This window comes from Eucyclogobius newberryi, unplaced genomic scaffold, assembly GCF_026437365.1.
Source record: "Eucyclogobius newberryi isolate DKJ021-1_F unplaced genomic scaffold, fEucNew1.0.hap1 SCAF_10, whole genome shotgun sequence".
Taxonomy (NCBI): Eukaryota; Metazoa; Chordata; class Actinopteri; order Gobiiformes; family Gobiidae; genus Eucyclogobius; species Eucyclogobius newberryi.
This window is the reverse complement of record NW_027315724.1, coordinates 15,027,973-15,037,132: the sequence shown is the minus strand read 5'-3', so window position 1 is coordinate 15,037,132 and position 9,160 is coordinate 15,027,973.

Below are 9,160 nucleotides of genomic sequence, written 5' to 3'. Positions count from 1 at the left end.
GGAATTTTAGTTACAACCTGTCTAAAGTGAAGACGTTTTGGTTGGTAACAGCGATCACAGAGCGCTGCGGAGTAAACAATGACTCACAATCCAGAGCATCTCAGGCGAACGAGTAGGGACCACACCAGCAGCACGCAGGACGTCTACAATCAAGAATGTGCAATAGCAAGAGAAAACGGACTTCTGTCAATTGGAAAAACGTTTTTTTTTGTGTGAATATTTAGAGGGAATATTTTTTCCCAATCCAAGAAGCTTCTTCAGTTCTTCTGACAGGGATCTGGTGAGGCACTGCCTGATATCTGTCTGAAGGGAGGCGCTGACTGTACTCAAACTAACTAGTTGTAAAAAGGAGAATCTGTTGTTAGGTGAGTGTATTAAACTAGCCTAATTTTTGTTCATTGACAATGGCAATAAACCCTTTCTGATTCTGATTCTGATTCACTCCATAAAAGAAGGTACAACATTGTTGTGAGAGCTGCAGGACATCTGCTGTGGATCTCTATCTCAAAGCCACAGATCTTGGCAAATGAGATGTGGTTTGAGAGAGGAGTCAAAGAGGCTTTATTTGTCAGGAAGAACAATTTGGATTTGGATGCGCAAAGGTTACTTACACTCAATGCAACTCAAATGTACAGAGGAGCAACATAATGCAGGGCGTGGTTCCTTGCAGTGGCAATCAAAGAAGTTCTGATATTGGATTCAGATCATTATTGGATTTTGGACAGTTTGGAGCGCTTGGATTTACCGGTAACCTCTGACCTTGTGCGCAAGATTCATTCTTGAAATTCATGTGAGTTCTCTTGAGAATCCATTTTGATGTGATTGATAAATTTAATTCAATTAAATTTCAATTGAATCAGTTTCAACTGAATTGAATAGAACGGGCCAATCACATGGCATTTAGGACCAGCAGACAGGACTAGACCAATCACAGAGCAGAATTGTGGTTTGGGTGGAATTCAAAACAACTCAAACATGTGGCACAGATGGCTATTCTTTGGCCTATTTTAGGACAAATACAGATAATATTGTTTTTCAAAAACGTGCACACATTTGCGCTTTGTACATCTGTGGATGAGAAAGAGGACTGTGCTTTTCTGAACGCTCAATTGAACACAATTTTGATTTTTCAGTTTCTTCCAGTGTTCGGACAGTCAGCGTGAATTATTTTTTCAACTTCCCGACCTCCATCTGTGAGAGACTTTCCAGATTGATTCATGTGAAGAACTCAATTCAGAGTGAGACACAGATCAATCTGGCGTGAGCGAGGTTAGGACACCAGAAGAGAACAAGCTTGTATATCTTTTGGCACAGCATCACCAAGCGTTGACCAAAGGTAGATGTGAGCACTACCACACAAGGATAGAACCAACAACCTTCTGGAGTGAGGACAAACCATTAGCATCCTTGTCCTTGTTTGTCCAGTGGTGTTCATATGTCCAGTGAATACATTTTACCATTCATCCAAGTAGCTTTTTCAATTCATCCGATCGGGATCTGGTAAGTCACTACCTTATATCTGTCCAAAGGGAGGAGCTAAATGAAACTAACACAAACTAGTTGTTTACAGTAAGGAATATCTGTTGGGGTCATCTATCTCCTGGCATACTCTGGCTTGAGGAGGAAGGGGATTGCCAGGATTTGTACTCCACTAAAAGAGAGGTTATTGGCTTCAAGATGGAGATGGATGGCACACGAGGGTCCTGAGCAGCTCTCGCAACAATTTTGGTAAATCATCTTATGGATGGATTGTGGAATGTCGGGCTATTTATCTGCAACTGAAACTTTGCCGCTCTGTTGTTTCAGAACATAAAGACATAAAAAGCTGAGAGGTAATTATTGAAGAAAGCGCTTAGTTGCAGTGAGCATTAGCGGGTTCATCTCTGCTGTGTTTCCATATGGTGACCTCAGATTTGCCAGAATGTGTGTGTAAACAAAGTGGATCACATAACTTATGCCATTTGAAATGAGGGCTTTGTTCTGCTCCATCTGTGAGCCGCAAACACAGAGCTGATGGTGCAACAGAAGAAGGAGCAGTGGGTGGCCTTCCCGTCCCCATACTCAACACATACAATGAGCTGTGGATTACCTTTAAGTCACTTGTGAGAAATATGACACTGGTGAACTATTATCAACTGTTCTTTCTGGCTACATTTGTCCAATTACATGTTCATGAAGGTAGATTAGTGACATTAGCGATGAACAAATCTTCTCTCATCCCATATTTGTTGTAATACATACTCAATATACAATAAAGTGGTTGATTACAGGTTATTGGTTTTGCACAACAACCAAAGTGTGAGTTTATCTTGCCTAAATGTTTAGTGGGGCTACAACAAACTATTATTTTAGTAGTCAACTAATCAGTGATTATTTTTAGATTAGTCGAGTAACAGTTATTTCTTTTGTTCATTGAGACTTTTCAAATACATTATCCACTAATTAAATGTTGAAATATGTTGACTGAAGGCTTCTAGGTAAGAAATATTTCAAATGAAGTGCATTAGGAAAATCACAATTACTTACTTATAAAAGGTCTGTTGCATTTTAGACTGTACTTCAGATAATGATTACAATATTTTTTCTATAGTCAGCTAGTCACAATTAGTTGATTAATCGTTGTAGCCCTAATATTAATATATTTCCATACATTACCTGTCCAAAAATAACTGCCTCTTGGATTCAACCAAGCAAATACAGTAGGTCCAAGCCTCCTTTGGATAATGCTGCAGGTGATGATCTTGCAGCTGCAACGCTGTATTTAAACCCAGTGACTGGCTTCTCATTTCTGAAACAACCATGTGGAATGACAAATCCTGTTGTCATGGAAAATATGTCTGGGTCAAATCAGTGGCAATAAGCAGAAGAAACCGCTAAGGAGAAGCAGAAACTAATGAACTACAGATCTGAACCCCAGAGAGAGTGTTTGAGCTGGAGAAGGCTTTGTGCAGTGGTCACTCTCTCACATCATCAACTGGAGAATAATAATGCAACACTGAATGGAAATAAACTGTTTAATATTGCAGAAGCTTATTGAAACTATGCCACAGCGAATGTGTGCTGCAATCAAAGCTAAAGGCGGTCCTACCATATAGAGCGTGTGAGCCTTTTTTTCCGTGGCAACTCCCCATGCAAATATTTGTTTGTCTCCATGAAGATATTATTGCTTTGCCTGGAATGTTCCATAGAATGGCATTAAATGTATGAAGGCAAGCAGGTGACTTCCACTTGAACAGGTCAAAATTACCTATACAGTTGCTTGTAATTGAATAAATACAATATGGGTAAGCACATGGTACATGGAGCCAAGCAGTCGGTGGATGAGCAAGAAACGTTACATGTTGTCCCAGTAAGATGGTGCAAGAACAGTAGACATGGTTTGCTAAAAAAAAATACAGGAAATAAAAATGCTGTGTTTATTTCTATCACTTTGCAACTGTTACTTTATTCAATTACTTTCAATACGAAACCCAATTAACCAGAATGAGCCTCTTCAAAACCTCTAACATTGAGATGATAATATCTTGACAGTGTCACTAATTAGAGTAGCCTTAGGACCAGAGTCTTAATCAGATGACTTTTTAATGGTCCAGTCAACCTGAAGAGATGCATGATGGGACATTGGAACGAGTCTGACGGAAAGGCGCTGGGGCGTGAATTGGTTTGACCCGATAACAAGGTATGAGGCCAGATGGAGCACACTAAAAATGATCAGTCGAAAGAAAAAAAATGTTCAAATTAGTTTATGCTGCAATATCAATAATTAAAAAGTGTAATTAATCTGGGGATTTTTTTTAATGATTTCTTTTAACGTTGAAAAAAGTCAAATACTCAATACATCATTTTCTTCTTCTTTCATCTTGTATTAATTTACAGGAAGCAGGTAGACAACAGTTTTTCTTTTCTTTTTTCAAGGAATCAATGACGCCACACAGAACCTGGCATATGTGCAATATCTTGGACCACTCTGCTGCATCTGTTTTTCAAAAATACTAGATAAGATACATGTCTAAAAACTCTTTTCACACTCTTCACCCTTCCACGATGAACCATTATGCGTGACTTGCACTGTAGAGAACTCCATGTCCAATCGCAGGACTAAACAGGTCTTTCGTGTGACGTTTGTAATGTTGACGTCATTATTGCATTGTATCATGTCTCAAAGTGCACCACAATGACCTGAAACACTACACCTTTGCTGACGAATACTCTATAAATACCTGGGGCTATCTGTGTGTTGGTGCATTTGCATTAGCCGCAAATCGATCGGGCTCTGTCTCCTGTTGCGAGGTGACTGCAGTACTTGTATTACTGCACGTGGCGTTGCGGTTAGAGATTGACCGCCATGACACCTATCGGGGGGGGGGGATGTGCAGTGGGCGGTATAGTAAGTGCTTCTACCTACATATAACAGAGCCCCACAAATGAAAATAGTTTAGAAATAATTCATTAAATGCACACACCAAACAAAAGCAACATGTGTTACTACTGGTATTACTGATTATTGGAATGCAAAAACATTAGTTCAATTAAAGAACATTAGTAATCATAAACTCTCAACATGGGAGCCGCACATTGATTTCAGGGGTCCATGAAAAATGTATGCAATAGCCCTATTCAAAACTTGACACTCTTCAAATGCTGTGATAAATGTATATTCCTATTTGCTGGCCTTTCGGATCAATTCATCTGGGCCTATGTCCCGAAAATAAAATCAAACATATAGATATAATGTCACTTTATGATTTTGTGGGTTGCCTTTTCTCATGTTTGGGGCCAGGTTCATTAAACTCCCTGCACTTTCCAGAGATGAAATCAGAAAGAAGTTAGACAAGTACTCAGGAATGTTACTGTATACTGTTTAGACCTTTCCAGGAGTGACGCACACAGCCTGGTACTAATGTAAACACTTTGCCCCATTCATTTTAATGAGGCAAAAAGATAAAACCACAAAGTTGTTGTTTGTAGACAGCACAGGCACATGGTTGTTGTTAATATGTTCACATTGTCAACTGTTGTGGCCCACTATGTTCATTGTCCATAAGAATGGCTTTTTATTACCAGGTTGTTAGCATGCCTGTGAATTTCTGTGCTAATCGCTAAGATACAATCTACTCAAAACAGTTTGTTGTGTGGTCAGTTGCCACAAAACAGATCTGGTTTTTCATAATTTGCGATGTTTGGAAGATCACACTAACCCTACCATCGAAAATACATTAGTGCTCACTTGAGATATGGTACCGGGCTAATGGAATGTGGTGTAGACTGGAAGGGTCTGTTGTGAGTAAGAGGCCTTTAAGAGACCAAAGAGTAGACTTATGGATGCAGCGAGTTACTGTAAGTTAGTTGTCGTCAGACGATGCAGATATCATAGCAAAATGCCTGGATTTGCTGAAGCATGCACTAAAAATATGGCAAAAAAAAAAGAAAGAATGGAAAGCAGCAAATCCACATATAAAGACCATTTTGGCGGTTTTGGTGTGAGGAAAATGTTCTGCCAGATGGTGTAGTTCTCTGAAAACTATATTTATCCCTGTCCAATTGGGTTTTTGTTTCACTTAGTAGTAGGAGGTTTGGAAGTAAAAACTAATAACTAGTATTTTACAATTACACATTACAGGAACAGGGCTGAGACTGAGCTGTAAGGATCCATCCCATTTGGATACAAAGACTGGACCAAAAGCCCACTGAGGACACAAATTACAGCAATGTGATGTAAACGATTTCTATTTTAGGCTTTAGTATAGGGAAAGCATTGCAGGGAACAGCACAGAAATGATTCATTTTGATGCAAATAAAGGTCTTCTCAGATCAAATGCATTTTGGACAGCAAGTACTGTGCAATTAACTGCAGTAATTAGGGATGGTACACATGACAGCTTGTGGGACGAGAGGGGAAAAGGCCAATGTGGATGAGCAGGAATAAATGGGCAGAAATTGCACGGAGAGAGCACGGGAGTGGGTGGAACATGCAAGTACAATTTTCTTGTTTTGCGGTTATTGGATTCTAGTTGATTGTATGTGTGCTGAGTGAAGGTAAGAGAGCCTAATGGAAAACCTGTGACGTGACGATTGATAGCTGTGGGATGGAGTAATGGTGTAGATTTATTACAAACTGGATCGACATACGTTTTGATTATCTCGGTATGTGGGTGGAGACTATATACTGGAAACTATAGGGGAAAGTAATATCATTTTGTACTAATTTAGTTATCAATTTAGGTAGCAGTAAAATTAAAATTAAAATCATCTGTAATTAAGTTGAAGTAAGCTTGAATAATAGTTCCAACACAATTCATATTTAAAAAGTTAACAGAACACAATTAGGACACTGTAACCACACCAACAAATCTCATTCAGTGTCACCATGGTTACTGACAAATACGTTCTAGACAAATAATTAAAATGTCTTTCACAGAGCTTTAAGATATTCTTTAGATTGGGATATTCATAAGGTTATGAAAACAGTTGCAATATTTAAAAAACTAAAAAGCTGAAACTATTATTTTTGTCTTTCCTTGGGACTCAATTATGGAACAATGTTAGTAAAGAGATGAAAGCGTGCACCTCTTTACTTATAATTTGAAATGACACAGTTTGTTCTAGACAGCTACTTGAATGAATTAATATGTCTATGTCATCAAGGTCAAAAGGGTAACTTGTATCATGTAAATGCATATTGGGCTGTGTTCTGCCACACAAAATGTATGTACTCTTATAAGTAGGACCCATTTGAGAAAAAGTATGGGTCCATCACACAAGACCCACTTTGAGCCCAGCCCAGGTGGGGCCGAAGCCGCAGACAAACCATATTTGCATATTTCTTAAACTTTTTTCACTGTCTTAAAAATATATACATGAAATTGATTAAAAATCTATTATTCTCAATACAATTTGTCAGAAATATAATGTAGAATCTATGTGAGAAAGATGTTTAAACCCCAGGCTGGGGATTAAACATCTTTCCCTTTGCCCTTTGGAGATTTGGTGAAGTGACGTGCTGTTCATATGTCAACAGCGTGTGACACATGCAGGCGAAGAAGACTGGCCTATTTCTGTTCAGGGCTGAGTCATCAATGGCTGCGGAGTAGAACGTGGCATCATCTAAGAAGAACGCAGAAGGATAAAGAGAGACGGAGGGAGGCTGCGGGGGGCACATCCACACTGCTCACTTCAAATATGAAGAGAAACTGTGTTTATACATTTGATCCGTGAAAGTGTCAGCGCCGCAACAGGAAACTTGACACAAAGCACTGCATTTGATTTGTGATTACAAAACAGATGTTTTTATAACATTTCCAAAACATCTAGATTGAATATAGCACTATTTATTTAAAGCCCAGTCTAAAAATAGACTAAATAAAACAATGTGAACGTTGAATGTTTTTATAATTATATTATAAACATAGAAAAACATAGACTTTACTGTGAGCAAGCTTGCATCTCCACAAACCTGACTAGTGCTTGGCCTTGAAGAGCCCCTGCCTACAGTTACATACATGTATGTCTTTTGTCAAGAAATGTACAACAAAAACTGGATATCTATTGATTTGTTTCAGATTATTGTTTCAGTTTAATGTTCTTTGTTAGCGTTTTATTACATTGATTCAAGAGTTGATTTTATGACAATGTAGAATATAGTCTCTCTCAAACTGTGCTATGAATGGAAGAGAAGATGGTGGGGAAGAACAATTCAATTCATGTCTGAGAGTGAATTCCACTGGCTCTGGGGACATGGAATATCACATTGCTGGAGGGGGGAGAGTCAGCCTCACCTTCATGCGCAGTTTGGGCTCTGTAGCCCAGACCCTCCACTTCTCTGGTGTTGCCCACGGGGAGAGGCGGCGGCTGGTGTGGGCTTATAGACCCAGAGCTCAGCCTCCATGTGTTGGAGTTCACCCCAGTGAAGGGGTCGCGTACGCCTAAGGATGTCCATAACAAGCACCATGTTCACATGCACGAGGTCCATCAGTGCTCGTGGCACCAGGAAACACTAGGCCGGAGGTCAATTATCGACTTTGTTGTCATGTCATCTGACCTTCGGCCGCATGTCTTGATGCACCTGGAGGCGAGTTGGATCCTATGGCAGAGGAGAGAGCCAGACAGACTTGGCAGGCCCAAGCGGATTGTGAGGGTCTGTTGGGAACGTCTTGCATAGTCCTCTGTCCGCAGGGTCTTCAACTCACACCTCTGAGAGAGCTTCTTCCAGATCCCAGGGGAGACTGGGGATAATGAGTCCGAGTGGACTATGTTCTCAGGGGCCTGTTGTGGCGGAAACCCCCAAATGCGCTGGTGGACACCAGAAGTAAGGGATGGAGTCAGGCTGAAGGAGTCCTATCAGGCTTCTTTGGCTGAGGCAGTTGACGGGTATCAGCGGGCCAAAGGCACCGCAGACTGTACTGTACAAGTTCAGGGAAGCCATGATCGGTCGTCCTCAATGAAAATTTCTGTCCTACCAACACCTCAGAAGGGGAAGGCAGTGCTTCACCGGCACCCTTTATGGTGTGGGGGCAGGGCTATTGACCTTGACTGGAGATGTTGTTGGAGAGTGGAAGGAATGCTTTGTGGATCAACTCAATCCCACTGTCACGTCTCCTGAAGAGTGGTTGGAATGAGTTTCCTCGGCAGGGTGCTGTTCACTTCCTTAGAGAAAGGGGTGAGGAGCTCAGCCACACGGGAGGAGCTCAAAGTGGAGGACACTTCCTCTGGGGTGAGGGAAGTCTGGGAGTCCCTGCTTAGACTGCTGTCCTCGCAACCTGGCCCTGCATAAGCCGAAGAAGATGGATGGAAATCTTTATTCATTATGACAGTAACGATAAGAAAAAAGTCAAATTTTTCCATTTCAGTTCTGTCTCTTGTCACTTCATAATAAATATCATGCCATGAAATTGATATTATTACGTCCAAATTGGCCAATTTGAAAATAAGTCTGAATGGGAGAGAATTGTAACTTCTATTTTCTTGCTAAACTGCTTTACCATAGCAACATACATAAATCAAAACATTTCTACTTCCATAGTGCTAATGTTGTGGATGGCTTATGGACTTCCCCTCACTCAAGCTAATGATGCTAAAGATGCTAATGGACGGTCCCAGCTAATGTGGCGGAAAAGATGATGCCGCTCTCAGGGTATGTAATATATAGTTTATTATACAGCAT